The sequence below is a fragment of the Coturnix japonica genome, chromosome 2, assembly GCF_054131305.1.
Source record: "Coturnix japonica strain WE chromosome 2, WE-NBRP24, whole genome shotgun sequence".
Taxonomy (NCBI): domain Eukaryota; kingdom Metazoa; phylum Chordata; class Aves; order Galliformes; family Phasianidae; genus Coturnix; species Coturnix japonica.
This window is the reverse complement of record NC_140664.1, coordinates 50,312,680-50,330,017: the sequence shown is the minus strand read 5'-3', so window position 1 is coordinate 50,330,017 and position 17,338 is coordinate 50,312,680. Positions and strand designations below refer to the sequence as shown.

General features: G+C 35.2%; 1 protein-coding gene across 5 annotated transcripts in view; it reads right to left on the bottom strand.

Moving 5' to 3' along the window:
* Nucleotides 1–17,338, bottom strand: part of CCDC102B (coiled-coil domain containing 102B) — a 116,176-nt gene that overhangs the window by 11,099 nt on the left and 87,739 nt on the right. The gene's annotated exons all lie outside the window — the stretch shown is intronic.

Sequence of the window (17,338 nt, the reverse complement as noted above, 5' to 3'; positions counted from 1 at the left end):
GGCATATTTCCTGCTTCACTGTGCATTTTCTTCCTTTTGTTGTTCAGCATCACTAATTTAGAGCTCAATTAATACAGTTTGCACATGTATTTCTCTACAGAATATTATAAAATTCTCAATTTCTGCTTAACATTAATACATTATTAATGTATCTGTACAAGAAGTATTAAGAGGTATGATGTTTCCCAAACCTTATTTAACTGGTAGAGATAGAGAAATAATTTTAAAGTAGCTACACATCATACTAAAATTCTTACTAATTATGTCCTCACAGAATTTGCTGTAATGGTGACGCAGTGAAGCGCTACGAAGTTGATGTTGGCGGTAGTCAGTGAAGACTTCCCAAGGATAATGGGGGTATATATCCCAGAGTGTGGACTAGAGGCAAAATAGTACCTGACTAATGTAGCAGTAATAAAATACAACCAGAAATACAAACTGAATTTTTTTTCTCCATCTATATGTGTGGAGAAAAGAGGGAAATCAAAATGCCTGAAAGCCTTTTGTCCTCCATGAATATTTATATCCAAAATTCTGAAAACAATAAAGGAATATCAGAATTGTCATAAATAAAATGCAAATCATTTGGGATATATTGTTTCTCCCTGTGGTGTTTTTAAATTCTGCATGCCTTGCAGCATTACTCACCCATGAGTAGGATTATGAATCACAGAATCACCAAGGTAGGAAAAGACCTCCAAGATCATCCAGTCCTACCATCCACCAACAGTTCTCACATACCTCAAAACATATAAACATTCCCCGAACACCTCCAGGGCTGGTGACTCCACCTCCCTGGGCAGCCCATTCTACTGCCTGACCACTCTTTTGGAGAAGTATTTCCTAACACCCAACCTGCAGCAACTTGAGGCCATTCCCTCTAGTCCTAACACCAGTTACATGAGAGAAGAGCCCGACTCCCAGCTCTCCACAGTGCTTCAGGTAGTTACAGAGAGCAATAAGGTCTCCCATGAGCCTCCTCTTTTACATATTGAACAATCCCAGCTACTTCAGCTACTTCTCATAAGGCCTGTGCTCCAGACCCCTCACTAGTTTTGTTGCCCTTCTCTAAACTCATTCCAGGGCCTCGATGTCTTTCTTGCAGAGAGGGGCCCAAAACTGAACACAGATGCAGACTCACCAGTGCTGAGTACAGAGGTACAATTACTTTCCTGCACGTGAAACAACCAACCAACCAACCAAAAAAACAAAAACCAAAAAAAAAAAAAACAAAACCCAACAACAAGTATTTACAAGACTGGATTGAGAAACAAGGGAGGGAACTCTGATATAAAAACAGATTAGGAAGAAGAAAGGAAATCATTAAAAGCTGTAGTTCATGTCTTTGTGATATAAGCTGTGCCCCAAATGACACATTTTTCTATTCTTTTTCTATTACTTTTCCTGCTTGGAAATCATGTCGTTTATAGGATTGTAGGATTTTTGTAATGTTATTTTTATTATGAGGTGTTTTGTTTTTGGTTTTTTTTGTTGTTGTTGTTTTTGTTTTGGCATATAAATATACTTCCTCATAACTTTCAAGATTCTTCTAAAAAGAATTTCCCTGGTTCATTTCTGCATATTATGCATTAGAATGGATACCTCAAAAACTTCCTAGATAATTACTTGTAATATTTTCTCTAGCTTGAAACATGACAAAATGCATCTTTTTTTCAGCAAAACATTTGCACTACTGCAAATGGGAAACAGCAATTTGCAATTGAGTCACTGTAACTATAGAGATCAGAACCTGAAAGTAAGATTTCAGAAGACTGAGCAGTTCCTGCCATCTGGCAAGTAATCTAAGAAAGGCAGAGAAGAGCATTATGCAGTGGGCATAAAGACTCCTTAAAAATGTTATTCATAAATTCAGATTCTGTTACTTGTGAGGTTCTCCAAAAGAAGAATCACTTTCATTTATAAGATAACAATTTTACACTTTCAGCAAATAATAAAAATTAAGATGACCTTTTAAAATGCCTGATTTAGCTTAACCTATTTTTCCTTAATTCTCAGATAATCACATATTTCAGCTCTGTTGACTTTGCATAGTACTTTCTTCAATTGTACATTTTAGAATCTGATCATGCCAAGGTTGTGGCTTGCATTTATTTAAAAAAAAAAGAAAAAAGAAAAAAAAAAAAAAAGAGAGAGTGCTTCAACTACTTGAAGGAAGAAGAGATGCATCTGGTGTGCCTCCAGTGGCACAGTGGTAGGAATGCTGCTTTGCCACACCAGAGGCCTGGGTTCGAATCCCTCCTGTGGTGCAAGTGGTAGAAGTGTCACTCTGCTACACAGGAGGCTTGAATCCTGGGGGTTGGACTCGATGATCTCTAAGGTCCCTTCCAACCCGCACGAAACTATGAAACTATGAAACCCGCACGAGACTGTGATACTTTGATCCACTCTCTTCTCACAAAAGGAAACAAGAAATAATTTCAGGTTCTAGAAAACTCATGACTTTTCTGATATTTATTTCTAGAAAATCCTAAAAAGGGAAGAATGCGCAAAAAAAGTACTTTTTTCACAGTCTTACAATGTGTTTTCACCATATCCATATCTTTTATGTCTCAACTAGTTGTACCAGTAAATATATAATTTCTTGCATATTGCTATAACAGATCTGAAAATGTCCTAATATTTGAATATAAAGCATACTTAAGCTTCCTTTTTTATTGTTACACATACAGGAAGAGTAAATAAAAATCCTTTCTGATATTGTTCTCTCAAAATCATTGTGATTGACATTCATATCAAAAGCACTCAAAATTTACATACCTTTAAAACTAAAAATTGGAAAAAAATATGTCAGAAATATCAAATTTATCAACTTATAGTGTAATCCATTTTGTTTTATTTTTTCTTATGGTGAGATTAACACACACACACACACAAAAAAAAAAAAAACAAAAAAAAAACTTGAACTTTTAGCTAAAAGGCTCCTTGTTGAAAAACAAACTAAGGCCTACTTGGGAAAAGCAGATGCTGTAAGAAGATATGAGACATATTGGGAGGTAGCGTGAGACTTATTTGTCTAATGCCCTCTAATGTTTCTTGACAAAATGGCTTCTGGCTTTTTCTGGCTTTTCTAGGCCCACAAAGATTATAGTGTTAATAATATATACAAATAATTTTCCTCTATGAAGTATAATTTACATGGAAGGCAACCTTTTTTGATTTGTTTTGTTTTGTTTTTTTTCCTTAGCAGCTGGGGAAAAAAAAAAAAAAAAAAAAAAAAAAGAAGAAGAAAAAAAAAAAGAGAGAGATAAGAAAGTACACTTGATAAAACCTCTTTTCCCATTCTTTTTACATGAATTAATTCACTTTCTCCAGTATTACTTTCAACTACATAGTCTTCAGACCAATGAAAAGCACGATCATCTTTCATCCCAGTAATTACATGCTTGCTAGCTACAATTTAGTTCCATTTACCCTTTCAGAATTCTTAACTTTTAACAGTTGTTCAGTATGCATCTTCATTACTTCTCCTTTACTTCTTCCAGGTATAAGTATTCAACTCTGTAGCAGATATTATTTTTTCCCCCTTATCCACTTTCCATTCTCTGCCTAAATTTATCTAGAAATTTGAGTCCATCTACAATGGAGTATCTTAAGAAACATGCCAACTCATTTCTTTACGTACTTTAAAAAAATATATTTAAACAGAAAATGAAGTTCTTTTCAAAATAGGGATCGCCCCCCGCCCCCCCCCCTCACCCCCCTTCTACAGGCAGTACTTTCTGAAGACACTGCTATAAATTACTTTGTAGCCACAGAATGAAAAGTATATGAGATCTTTGAGAAGCACTAGAGAGTTCTGCAATACACCATGTCCAGCCTTGGACCATTGCCCAAAACACACTTTTCTTCTTTGACAGTATTACAGTCTGATATCTCTTGAAATTGCAGTAGAAACAAACACCGTGCATCACTGCAGTACTGTGATTACAAGCTCTGCAACAGCAAAAACATTTATTTTTTAGACTTCTAAGGTTGAGAGATAGAATGTGAACATGTACATGGCAAGCACTTATTCTATCCCCTTTCCTCCCAGCTTCAAATTCCAGCATGATAGAGGCTGCTATCTCACAAACTGTTAAAGATATCATGCAGCTAGAAAATTATCTAACAAGAAGTTCAAACTTCAGCTTTCAAACATCACAAAGCACAGATCTCAGTCTCCATGGTTTGTAAGGTTTTGGCTGCTGAAATCATATGGGAACTGACTTGAAAATAAGCGAATGGTGATGGTAATCTGCTGATGTTGAACAATTTGTTATCTTACGACCTACCATGTCTGATAAAATACTCCAAGTGCTTTTAGGGCAAATACCTTAAGCATGCAAAAAGCAGGTAAAGCAGTGATTCCTAAATGACAGTAAAACAGAAAAAGTCAATGACACCAATTTTTTATCTACCAAAGTGTTAGCTGACCAAATGTCATTCATAGTTTTGGTTTCATATCGGAAAAATGAAAAGAAGACAAAGAAAGGTGTCTTTTTCAAAAAGAATGATGTTTTCAGTAAGAAAAAATGCCTGAAACCTTCCACATCTCAATTATATCCATAATATATCTAATTTGCAATAAAATGTAGGACCAGTTAACTTGTTATCTGCAAACTGAACTGAAAGTTTCTAATTTTATTGTGACAATGCTAGGACACAAGCTGGCTGTTATTCTGCAGTTTATTTTCTAATAGATCTACAGCATCCAGACCAGTTGCAACAGGAATGTTTGAAAATAAATCTCTGCTTAGTACTTGTAGTATCCTTTTATTGACTTGTTGTTCAGCATTTCAGACACCTTCTGGAACCCATCAATATGTTCTTTCTGAGTAATCTCTTATAGCAGATTCACACAAATGAAGCCTGCAATCATTTTCAAGGACCTTTGCTAGACTTTCTGCAGTATGATCATATCTTTCTTGTACTACTGTACTGGGAGTTCTGTCACTGGGCTCCAGTGAGAAAAGCCTGTCCTTTTCTTCTTCACACTTTCCCTTCATGAATTCATATATATTGATAAGATCTTCCTTGAGAATCCTCTTCTTTACATGAAGCAAAACAAGCTTTTTCAGCCTTTCTTCACTGGAGAGATAGTTCAGTTACTTCACTATTTTTCTTATCCTTCATAACCTCTTAGATGACGCATCGTCCATCCCCAGTTAGAGCTCCTAACATTCCCACTGTTTTCTCACATAACGGCTAACTCTCTCTCCTTTCTGCCCTAGCCCATTCTTCCTAAAGAGACCATATCCAGCCATTGCAGTGTTCCAGTCATGTGAGTCATTTGACCACATCTCTGGTATCCCAATAAGATCACAGCCCTGCAGCTACACAGGCAGATCTAATTACTTGTTCATTCCCTGTGCTGTGTTTACTGGTGTACAGACACTTCATATGGTCATGCAGTTCTGCTGTTTTCTCAGAAAAGGAATGAGAGTTTCTCCTTTTAATGCTGTCACATCAGCACTACTAATATGTTTCAGGTGGGTCTCCTGCACTGTTTCGTTGACTTCAGTTCTTTGCTGTTCACATCAGCCCATGTCCTCTACTTGCCAACATGACCAGGTGGAGCAGAAGCCACCTGGTGCCATAAGACACTGTCTTCCAGACTTTACCATGATAGGAGACTCCACTGCTTAACTTGGTAAGCGGAGACTCTGCATGCCCCTCTTTCAGTATAGTTTCAGTATATTAAGCCTTTTAAGATACAGGCATGGGGAAGATCCAGTGAATTTCTTCATCATTTATGATTCTAGGCAGTCTAGTGAATGAATTGCACAGCTCCTTTGCTAAGCAATGCAGATTTATGACCAATGTGCAAAGAAAGGGAAGGAGTGTGAGGAGACATCTTCCTCTCTGTCAACTTCACTGAGAGTCTCCAGACACTTCTGTAGAGCTGCAGCTACTTTAGGATCTCCTTCTGGGTCAGTGCATCAATATGTGTCAATATTATCAGTGTCAATGTGGTGGCTGCAACGGGTGCTAGAGTGTGCCCTATAGGATATCATCACCATTGTTGAGAACTGTGATGTACATCTTAGCAGAATATCTGGCCATTTCTGTGCAAAACATTGCACGAACAGCTGCACCTATTTGCTGCCTTTCTTATTTGTGCTCTCCTTCTGATTTCAGTGCCATCTAGTTTTCATATTAGGTCAACAGCTGTGTTATGCTTTCCTTATCCACTGACTTCACAATTCTGCAAATCTCATTCACATCCTTCTCAGTTCTACTTTTCTCGAGTCCAAAACCTTTTAACTCTCTCTTTCAAAAACTATTTATTCATCAATTCAGAATTCTAATCCATTCAGAAGCTGAAGCAACTGTGGTTTTACTATTTATGCACAAATACAAGTGACTGCATTTATATCTCAGATGTAATACTAGCAGTATTTAGTATTTCATATACCTAAATCTTTCACAGCTTCAGAAGATCAAATATGTCAGACTACTCTTAAGACACTTTAAAGCCTCTACTACTCAAGGACATTGTAATAATATAAAAAAAAAAAAAAAAAAAAAAAGTTTACATTTCTCTTTATGGCATCAAACATTAATAGATTATTGGACTAACATCCTGTGAAACTTGCCTGTGAACAGAGATAGAATCCAGCATTTTTATATGGCTAAATCAGGCATAACTTATTCCCTTTATTTCCTGAAAATTCACAGCAAGTGTTTAAGAAGAATTATCATTCTACTGGGATCAGAAATTACAGAAGCAGGTTGAAAAGCTGTCTGTATGGTAATTATCTTAGATTTTGGGGAATTTTACAGAATTTTATAGAAGTACATAATCCACGTGATCATTACAAATGTTTTTTTCCTGGAAAATATGTAAGAGATGCCACCATGTGCGTGTGTCCATATAGATTTTAAGCATAAAACCTTGCTAACTGGAAGGAAACATCCAGACTAATAGGCATGAGTTTCCATTTCACACAAAATCAGTACTAATGTCTCAAAGTTCAAGAGGAATGAGCACAGACGATAGCCTTTTGTATTTCAGATTATGATTTATCTCTGTAACAGACATGCATAATTACAACTTCAAGGATGAATCTGAAATACATTTTCACCTTTGGAACATACGGAGCTATCTTTACCATTAAATTTCATTGCAATATAAATTTGGTCATTAATTTGATGAATTTAAGTCAGAAAATCATCATACAGTATATTTTATTTTTGACATGAAAGCTGGCCTAACAAAATCTCAAAATAACATCTCCCTATTACTTACTTAAGAATTTAAATACATTAAAGTAGCCCTGGAGTCCAACAAAGCTTGTTAAAATATGTAAAACTGGATACATCAAAATTCTCTTGCATCTTTGCTATATGTGATCTATTTTCACATAACACATATAACTTGGCACAAAATTTGCAGGATTGCTTCTCCAGCTCTAACTTTTCCCATCTTCACAGTAGAATATCTCTTCTTTTTTTTTTTTTTTTCAAATATTGCAAATACAGCTTTAGCTTTTTAAAAGGGGCCAAGACACTAGATTGCAAAAGTAGTTCTTCTAGACATTATGAATTTAATTAATCATTCAAATGGCAGGTTCCCAGGACCTTCTGCAAAGTGCATTATTGCTTGTAAGTCTCAGCAGTTGGTCATACATCACTTTTTAATTAGTGCACTTTCATATTACTTGCCACATTCTTACTTCTCTATTGTATTTCTTTGCTGCAGCTGCATCAATTAATTTTTTAATTATTCTGAGTTTGTGTAATTTGCAACAAATGACAAGCTTTCAGATTGTTCAATTCTGGATAGAAGCAACAACTTTTCCCCCACCTCCCAAATGCAATTTTTTTTTTTCTTTTGTAAAGTTTCTGAATAATTCCAGTTTGTCTTTTTAAAACTAGAATGCAATACAAAAATACATCAAAAAGTAAGAATTAACTTCATAAATTGAATAACATTTCAGAAAATGAAACATCATCAAAAATGTATTTCTGTGTGTCGAGGAAGGTATCATGTCTTTTGTTAGCTGTTGCCTTTAAATGTGCCTCTGAGGTGGGTAAGAAGATCAAATCAATTTTGAAAGCTTTTCAAAAGCTTCTTTTAAGAACAATGAGTAACCTACTTTTATCCCCCCCTCCCATATGTCAGCATATGCAGATCACAGTAGAAAGCTTTCAAGTGTGGAGGTAATGGTTAACCAGGCTACCACCTTAAAAAAGGTGTATACAATAATGCAATCCTTAACTGTTTGGAAATAGGGTTAAAAGAAAATATTTCATATATATGCTTCAAATACTTACCTAAAATCTATAAGATAATCTTTCTTCTTGTCTCAGGAATAAAATGTATCTGAAAAGTGTGCTGAGAAGTGATGAGTACATCTAAAAGATTTAATTAAAGCTCTCAGGAATAAAGAACAGAACTACTGACAGAGAAACTGACGTGATAAATTATCTGTTGAAGAACCTTAAGAAGTGGAAAATACACAGATGAGTACAGAGAAAATGCTTCAGAATGCTTATTGGAGACAATCAACTAATCTGAGCCATGATACACATTAAAAATGCTCAGTATAAGGTCATCCACTTACTCTGTTATAGTCAGAAATGCTGTAATTAGAAATTATTTCTTTTATAATCAATATGCAAGCAGTATGGATCTTTAAAAAAATTGTTTTCAAAGTTACATTTTAAGCTTACAATATTTTCTCTTAGCAGAAAAACATCCGGCAGCTAAATTACCAAGCTAATTATTCTATTAATCATTCTAAAAATGCTATTTGTCTTTGATGACAAAACAATTTCAGGAAAGATCAATGATGCATTTTAAGAACAATTATGGTGATGCTCTGCTTTTCCTATATTTAACACAGTCACCCACAATTTCAGGTTAGTTTTCAGATTAATGTTTTGTGTAACAACACATAACACATAAGAAGCAGTGTATGATGCTGTGGACATTACTATGTCATTTATATCAATATAACTAGACTTGGCTGATTGTATAGCTAAAACAGAAGCATTTCCGCTGAATTAGAATCACTAACTTGAACAGTTTCTTAACATCTAAAGCTTAAATAAACCATGGAAAACTTCATACAGAGGTGGAGTTTGCAATATCAAACAGAATTTTCTTTCCACATTTAATTTCTTTATGTTACTGCTGATTCCAGTTTTGAAAACAGAGTCAATGTAGAGCTTCAAGGATAAAGAAAACACAATTTATGCAATTATGAATTTAAATACTCTTCCATAGTGTTCATTTATTTTGCAGAAGCAAATATAACTGGGATGCTGTGTATCATTTGCATATGCAAGATATTCTCTTTGCAAAATTTATGTAAGTCTCAGTGGTCTCTTCCTAACGCTCATTTTACACACTGTAACATAATCTCTCATGTTCATTGAAATAGTATCCTTGTGATTCCTTCCTGCTAACACAGTAGGTCAAAAATACAAATATTTTAATCTGTAGATTAGAGAAAATAGTGCCGTGGTCCTACAGGTTTAGAATCAATCAATTCCCATGATGTGAATCACTTCCCAAAATCTACTGATTCACTGCTCTTTAAATTTTTCACATCCGCTGTAATAAATCTGTACATATATTCAGTAAGAAATAAAATATATTTAAATTAAATATCTTTTCAGGTTACTTATTATCTGTTCTGCAGTGGCATCAGTATTACATGCAATAATTCACACTTCTGCTGAGGGGAAATAATGCCTTCCTTAGGAGACAATTTTGACATAAGCCTTCAAACACGAAACTTTAGCAACTTTACCGAAGTTCCAATTTATTATTTTTAAGCCATAATTTACTGTTCCTGCAGGATATAATACAGTAGAATGCACACTAATCAGATTTCATATCTTTTGTGCTTGGTCAGTTCCATATCTCAAGAACCTAGTTTTAAGGCACTGAAACCTTCCTTTTTTATGATTCCCTGAATTGCAGAATCTGCATGAATACATGTTTATTCTTACTAGAAAGTTCTGTTCAAATGACTATTTCAAAAATTTTTCTACGTATTTGTCAGTTAATGGTGCAGGTGAACTAACCTATAAAATAATTTTAAATAAGATTTTTTTTTTTTCATTTTCCTTTTTGCATAAATGTCTAAAGAAATCAGAGTAAACACTCATTGAAGGTTTTTATCTAGTAAACACAGAATGTTACAAAAAAAGAGTAATTAATATCTAAATGTTGACTGAATAGCAATGTTTGATGTCTATTAAGGAAGGTAAGGGTTCACTAAAATGTTAAACTAGATCAAGACTGTTGCCCCCTCCCTCTCCATAAGCATTTAAAAAATTGATTTTTCATACAGCCTGAAAGCTGGGACCTTATTAGGAAATGCTAGATTTCACCTCCAATACTTTCTGCTCTGCATTATGTGTCTTTTATTCAAGTTAGAAGCACACTGTTAGAACTAGGGGGAATTGAAGAATGTCCACACAGTCTCCTACACTGATCTAGCCTGAAAAAAAACAAAACAAAAAAAAAAAACCTGTGAGAATAATCCTTTCTTCTTCCCATCCCAAGCAAAAAACAAAACAAAACAAAACAAACAAACAAACAATGCGAGGAAAAATAAGTGGAAAAGCCAAACACATCCTCTGTTTATGACATATTGTAAATTAGCCGTCACAATAATGCCTATACTGACAATAATTCCTCTATTCTAATTATTGCAAACTTTTATCATTATTATTACCCAACACATTTGCTAATAACATTGTCCTCTTTAGTCAGCAATTTATGCTGCTTCCAGCCTCAGTGACCTACATAGCCAGTCATACTAAAGAGAAGAGTTTGTTGTGTTGGAACTGTTTTTCTCCACATATTTGGAAATTCTCAGCAATAACAAATAAACTCTACATACTGTTAGAGTTCACCAAAGGAAAACAAACAAACAAATAAACCTTCCTATCAATATGGTAAGCTGGCAGATATTAGGGGAAGCTGAAAAAGTACATTTGTAGTAAAACAGCAGACTGCTGTGGAAAGAAAAGGTGGCTTTCTGGAAATATCAGCTAAAAATTGTTAGGAACGTCAAGCAGAAGCTGTAGAAGAGTGGATGATACCTTAGAATTTATCAATCACAAACTTCACTTTTCATTTTATTTATTTTTATTTATTTTTTAAACAAGGAAATTACAAAATGTTAAAGCACAGTAATGAGGTCATACAGCCACATTCTTAGATGCTTTATGAAGTAGTTTAAACCTTTATTCTCAGAGATGTGCCATTTTAATGAACTTAGAAAACAGTCTGAGAAGCAAAACATTTACATTCAGAAATAAAGCTCATCATACCTCTAATTATTATTATTATTATTATTATTATTATTATTATTATTATTATTATTATTATTATTATTATTTGCTATTTGGAATGCTGTAGTTTGCTTCAGTTGTAATTTTATATGTTAGCTGCTGTCATTTCCAACATACCAACTATGAATAATAGAAGCAGACTAGAATTGCTGAAGTATCTTGATTAAAAACAGCAGCTAGAGCTATCAGAGAAATGTCAAAGAACAGCAGAAATATTCCATTATTAACATATCTATTCAGGAAAGGATAAAATGAGTATAGAATTAAAATAGTGATGTATCTTGTTTTTGATAATGTACTGTTTTTGATACAGTACTCGTATATACACAAGCATACAACAATTTTTGTAGAGTTTCTGTGATTTGTATTGTATCTAACCTATGTCATAAACAACAGATGCTGAGATTATAGCGTGCAGGATCCAATCACCTGGAAGTATATTTCAGATGTATGGAAATACTGATGCTAAAGGTTACACTCTCAAATGCAGTACAAAGGCTTAAAAGAGATTGGACATTTGTGTAGATAACCAGTCTGTATAAAACATTTGGAAATGACATCTAAAGCTCTTAATTCCAAGATTAAGGCTAAACACAGTTTATTATGTAGATAGATTATTCCCAACCAACTTTCTGCATACACAAATTTCTTAAATGACTGATACCATCCTAGGGGTGGAGGGAATCATTCCCCTAAAAACATGCTGGTTTAACTAGCATAGATGCCTTTTGAAGTCATCACAGGGTCCAAACAAAGCTGTGATATCAAGCACAAAATCATTTTTGGAGGAAAGTAAGTGACATTCTTACATTTTATTAGAGAAAGTATTAATCCCACAACTTGTTTTGTTTCTGATGCATCAGATTTTCTAAAAATATAAACACTGCACTGTTATAAAATAGAACACTTTCAATTTAAAAGACTTTCATGTTTTATCTGATTTACAGTGTGCAGTTTTTGGAGAGCCATGACAAAGATCCTGCCAAATCCAGAGAGGCTGGGGGAGCTGGAGCTGTTCAGCCTGGAGAAGAGGAAGCTCCAGGGAGACCTATAAATGTCCTTCCAGTAGCCAAAGTAACTCTTGGCCCCTTTTAATTCTCAGGGGATGCAAGTATGAGCAATGTATATACAATTAACTTGCCCACACAGAGGGCTACAGTGCAGGCATAGTATTTTATATCTGCTAGCATATGCATCCAGTCCAAGCAAATAAGTCCAAGAAAGAGATGGAAGTTTATGGAATTAATAGTGGGAATGGACTCCACTGACCCTAGTATTAAGATTTTGTTTCTCTGTCAATGGATATTATGGAACATTTATATAAGTTACAATTACAAATAATTCACTGTTAATAATATCGTAACTCTAAAATGAATTTAATAAATGTAAAGTGTTGTTCTGCTGTTGTTGACTTAGTACTTACTGTATGGGCCATGTTCGACAATCAACAATTTATAACGATTTATATGTCAGATCCTTCATCAGTAATGAGCTTAATTTGACCAAACATTATTAAGTATCTTAATTAAGTCTTCCACAATGTAATTTGTTTCTTAAGCAATGCTGTTTTACTGCAACCCATTAGCCTGTTACTAATATATGGAAGTGAATTCAGAGTGCATAAGGCAGCACACAATGCTTTTCTGCATAGTGGTGTTACTATTCTGAGATCTGAATGCTGCTGCTTTTCAAATAAAATTCTGTAATTGCGTAATAAACTTTAAAGTAGCATTTATTTTTCCAGATAAAAGACTCACATACATTTGGATTTATTTGTTTGCCTCTGTTGAGATTACCATAGTTTGTTCATTAGCTTAACAGATTAAAAGCATAGCCACACCATGAGTTTTGTCAATTTAAAGTACTACAGTAGATATACTGCAACCAAATAGGGAAAAGGGAAAGTAAAACGTTCTTTTTCTCCTACAACATTTGCACCACTCCTCCTCATATACATATGGACAATTTCAGAGATCTGCACCACTTTGGGCTCATCTGCTCTGGACTTCCAACTCTTGACTCACGTGATCTTTTAAATTGCTTTCTCACGAACTATTCATCCAGTATACCTACAAATATTTGGCAAGACTGAAAAGCTGGAAACCAAACTCAAGTGAACAAAAAATCCACAGATGAATTAGAACAGTATCAAATGTGTGATATAATACAGTACAAAATACAGATGTGTTTTGGGAAAGATTCTATTTCAGAATACGTATTTGCTTTTAGAAACGGTTCAATAAGAAAACAGTTGGCATCCTCCTTCAAGATTAACTTACTACATTTAATATCTGTAATCACAGAATTAAAGAATGGTTCAGGTTAGAAGAGACCTTAAAGATCATCTCAGCCATGGACAAAGACAGTTCCTACTTGACCAGGCTGCCCAGGGCCCCATCCAACTCGGCCTTAAATACCTCCAGGTATGGGGCATCCAAAGCTTTGCTGGGCAGCCTGTGCCAATGCCTCACCACCTTCATAGTAACGGATTTATTTCTAATCTAAATCTACCTACTCTTTTAGTGTAAGATCATTATCCTTCGTACTTAACCTCATTAGGTGTTACTCCTCCTCTTTCCTGAAGCTCCCCTTTAAGTACTGGAAAGGTATCCCCTGAGCCTTCTCCACACTAAAGAACCTCAGATTTCTTAGCCTTTCTTCATAGCAGAAATGCTTCAGTCCTCTGTTCATCTTTGTGGCCCTCCTCTGGACCCACTCCAACAGCTCCATGTCTTTCTTTTGCTGGGAATCCCAGAGCTGAATGCAGTACTGCAGGTGGAACCTCAGGAGAGCAGAGTAAATGGTAATTATCACCTCCCCTGACCTGCTGGCCACCCCTTCGTTGATGCAGCCCAGGCTATGGTTGGATGTCATGACTGCAAGAATGTACTGCTGTCTTATAATCAGTTTTGCAATGATGAATCAACTTTGTCATTGTCTCATTCTTTCCATTCTGATTTCATCAGTGGCTATATAACTGTGTTTTATTACATAGTGCAAAGGATGTCATAGCTTCATGTCCTTCTCCCCTGCAGGTTACATGGGAAGAATGCTAAGATTTTAGCTCCCATAATCACTTTAGACTTTAAGCCAGAGGAGGTCACGGAAGCTATTAAGAAACCCGCAGTTTTCTGAAATTAATGAAAAATACAGCTGTGCAATGAGTATAGTTTTATTTCTGTGTTTAGTAGATTAGAAAACAACCTCCTGGTAACAATGAGAATTGCATAACAAATCCCCTGCGGACATTAGTAAAACTGTACCCATAAATGTTGAAAAGCTCTGCTCCAGCAGGATAGCATGACTGAACAGCACATAGACTCCTCTTAGAAGATTGTCTGCATGCATTAAAAGATTATTTTAACATCAATTTGCTTAAAGAACAGTTTATCCTTATAGCAGTCAATGTACCTGTATCCTATGTTAATAGTAATTATTAAAACCCTTTGTCAGTCATATGCTTATATCTTTGGCAAACTTCTGTGACAGAGAATGGTATGGATAGCCTATGAGTTCATACGTTATTGGCAAGACATACTTCTGTGGGAAGCCTATTTGTTTGTCTTTTTTTTTTTTTTTAATATGAAGACAATAAGCAGAATAATATTAAATTAAAATGTTGGAAAGCTGATAAATATGGCATCTAAATATACATTACACATTTCATAGATAGGATTACTTGATGGAAATGTATTGTCAGGGTATAGTATACCCAGCAGGGATTCCTGGGAGAAGGAGCATTGGATATGTTTCTAGGTAAAATAACACAATCTAAGCAAAGGAAAGAAGATTTGGTAAAAGTTCAGGGGCTTCACAATACAATTCAAGTTACATTAAATACACAAAACAAAGTAGGATGCAGGCATTATGGCCATGTGGATATAGTAGAGAGAGTAAGAACAGAGAAGTACCTATGTACAGCATACAGACATCTTGAAGTATACAGTATAACAGGAAGCAGCTCATATCCATAGAGGTTTTCTTTCTTTCTGGAAACTGTTACCATGAAAATGGAAATACATGTAATGTGACTATCACGTTAGTGAAATACGTTCCTGAAGCAAGCTACTTGTTATTCAACTAAATAGAAATTCTACTCCACACCCTTTGGTTCTACATTTGTATCTTCTCTCCAGATTATGCGGCATTTTTATTTCAAATGCAGTGAGCTAAATATTCAAAACAGAAAGCAGCTTAGACAGGTACAGTATTACACCAGAGGATCCTTCCTTTAAAAAACTGACCTTTGGAGATGTGATAGTGATAGAGAGATACCTAAATAGTTACACTGGGCCTCCTGCCTGACAGAGAGTTATGTGCACTTCTCCCTGTCCCCGGGCTTCCACTACTCCATGAGTAAAGCGTTACCGCTCCACAGTGGGATCCTGTGCCACTAGACAGACAGCTGCTTCACTCCTCAGGAACATTGGGGTCACCATTTGTAGACTTCTTGTGTCCTTTTCCCTGGAAGATTGCAGCTTGGCCAATCACTGAGGTGACACCAGTGTGGTGAACAGCAAAAGGCAATTTACTGAAGCTAATACACGCTTATATATTCTATGCTTATCGTGTACGCCCACTAAAGCTACACATGTCAGGATTAATAGCGTAAGTGCGTCCACCAGGACTGCACACATCATTAGTCCTTACCTCAATGGGAAGGGTCCTAACGCGTTACAACCCGAAGCCCGCTTTCACCTAATACAACAACACTCTAAACTTACAAATATGAATACAGTCTAATCATCTTGTGCTTTGAACATTATATGTACATATATATAGACAAATATTTATCTAAATCTTGTGCAAGGCAAACTGAATGATTACAGAAGTTAAAAATCGAGGTCTTTTAAATGAAAAACGCAGTAAGGACCCACACTAGAACAGATCAAGGCTCACTGGTGCTGTTTAGCATCAAGAGGGTGCATTCAAAAAGAGTGGAGTATCAGAGAAAGGCTATGGTGTTTTCCATGGGCTATTTCATCTACTTCCCTTTAGCCAGAAAATACATCTTCAGTCTGAGCAGAAAGTATTAGAATATATCATGCAGATGGAACAACTGCATGCAATGCTCATCTCACTGCAGGTTCCAGCTCTACAAGGTGAGTATAAGGAGTAAAAATGCAGTACTACTGCCAAATGCAGTAACCAACTCTAGAGTACCACACAGATGGCTCTTTGGAACAGGAAAAAAAGTGCTTGTATGTTGTTGCACCTTTGCTTCCAGGCCTGAGAGGTCTAGCAACCCAATACAGTGCGCAGCAGGATGAAATACTACAGACAGCAAAACAATTCATACTCTTAAGACTGTTTATACCATGAGAAATCAAATAATAAATTAGCTGTTTAGGACACTATTTAAAAGAACCAGGCATTAATGCGTTAATTCTGGAATACGGGAATTGGCATTATTTAAAAAACAAACAAACAACAACAAACAACAACAACAACAACAAAAACACTGCTTGGGAAACCAAAATTGAACTAAGCAAAAAACTGAAATGTGCAGAGTACTTGATAGCAGAAGACACCCTACTTTGTATGATACTCAGAAAGTGTCCAGTTATTCTGCTTCCTGACCCCTCCAGTCTCTCTAAATGTGCATAGATCAAAATACTAATAAACTCAGAGAATGAGGCTAAGGAAATATTTTAATTTACCATATTCTCTGCTCATTTTTGTGCTTGTTGACTCTTTCAACAATTAATTTTTGCAATAAAGTCTTGACCTTGTAGAAATGTTCAACACAAAACACAAAGCTCATAAATCGTGTAATAAAATGTAGTAAAGGAATATGCAGAAAAAAGGGTTGAACTCTAAGCTCCAGCACATTAACAGTGAATAAATATGATCATGTTAAGAAAAATAAATAAATAAATAAATAATATTTATGTATTGCTTATACTAAATATAAATATTACTATATAATATTTAATATTAATTCATGTATATGTATTGTTTATATATTGTTTAGCTTTCTATGATTTAATTATATATACATGTACTATATACTTCTAGAAAC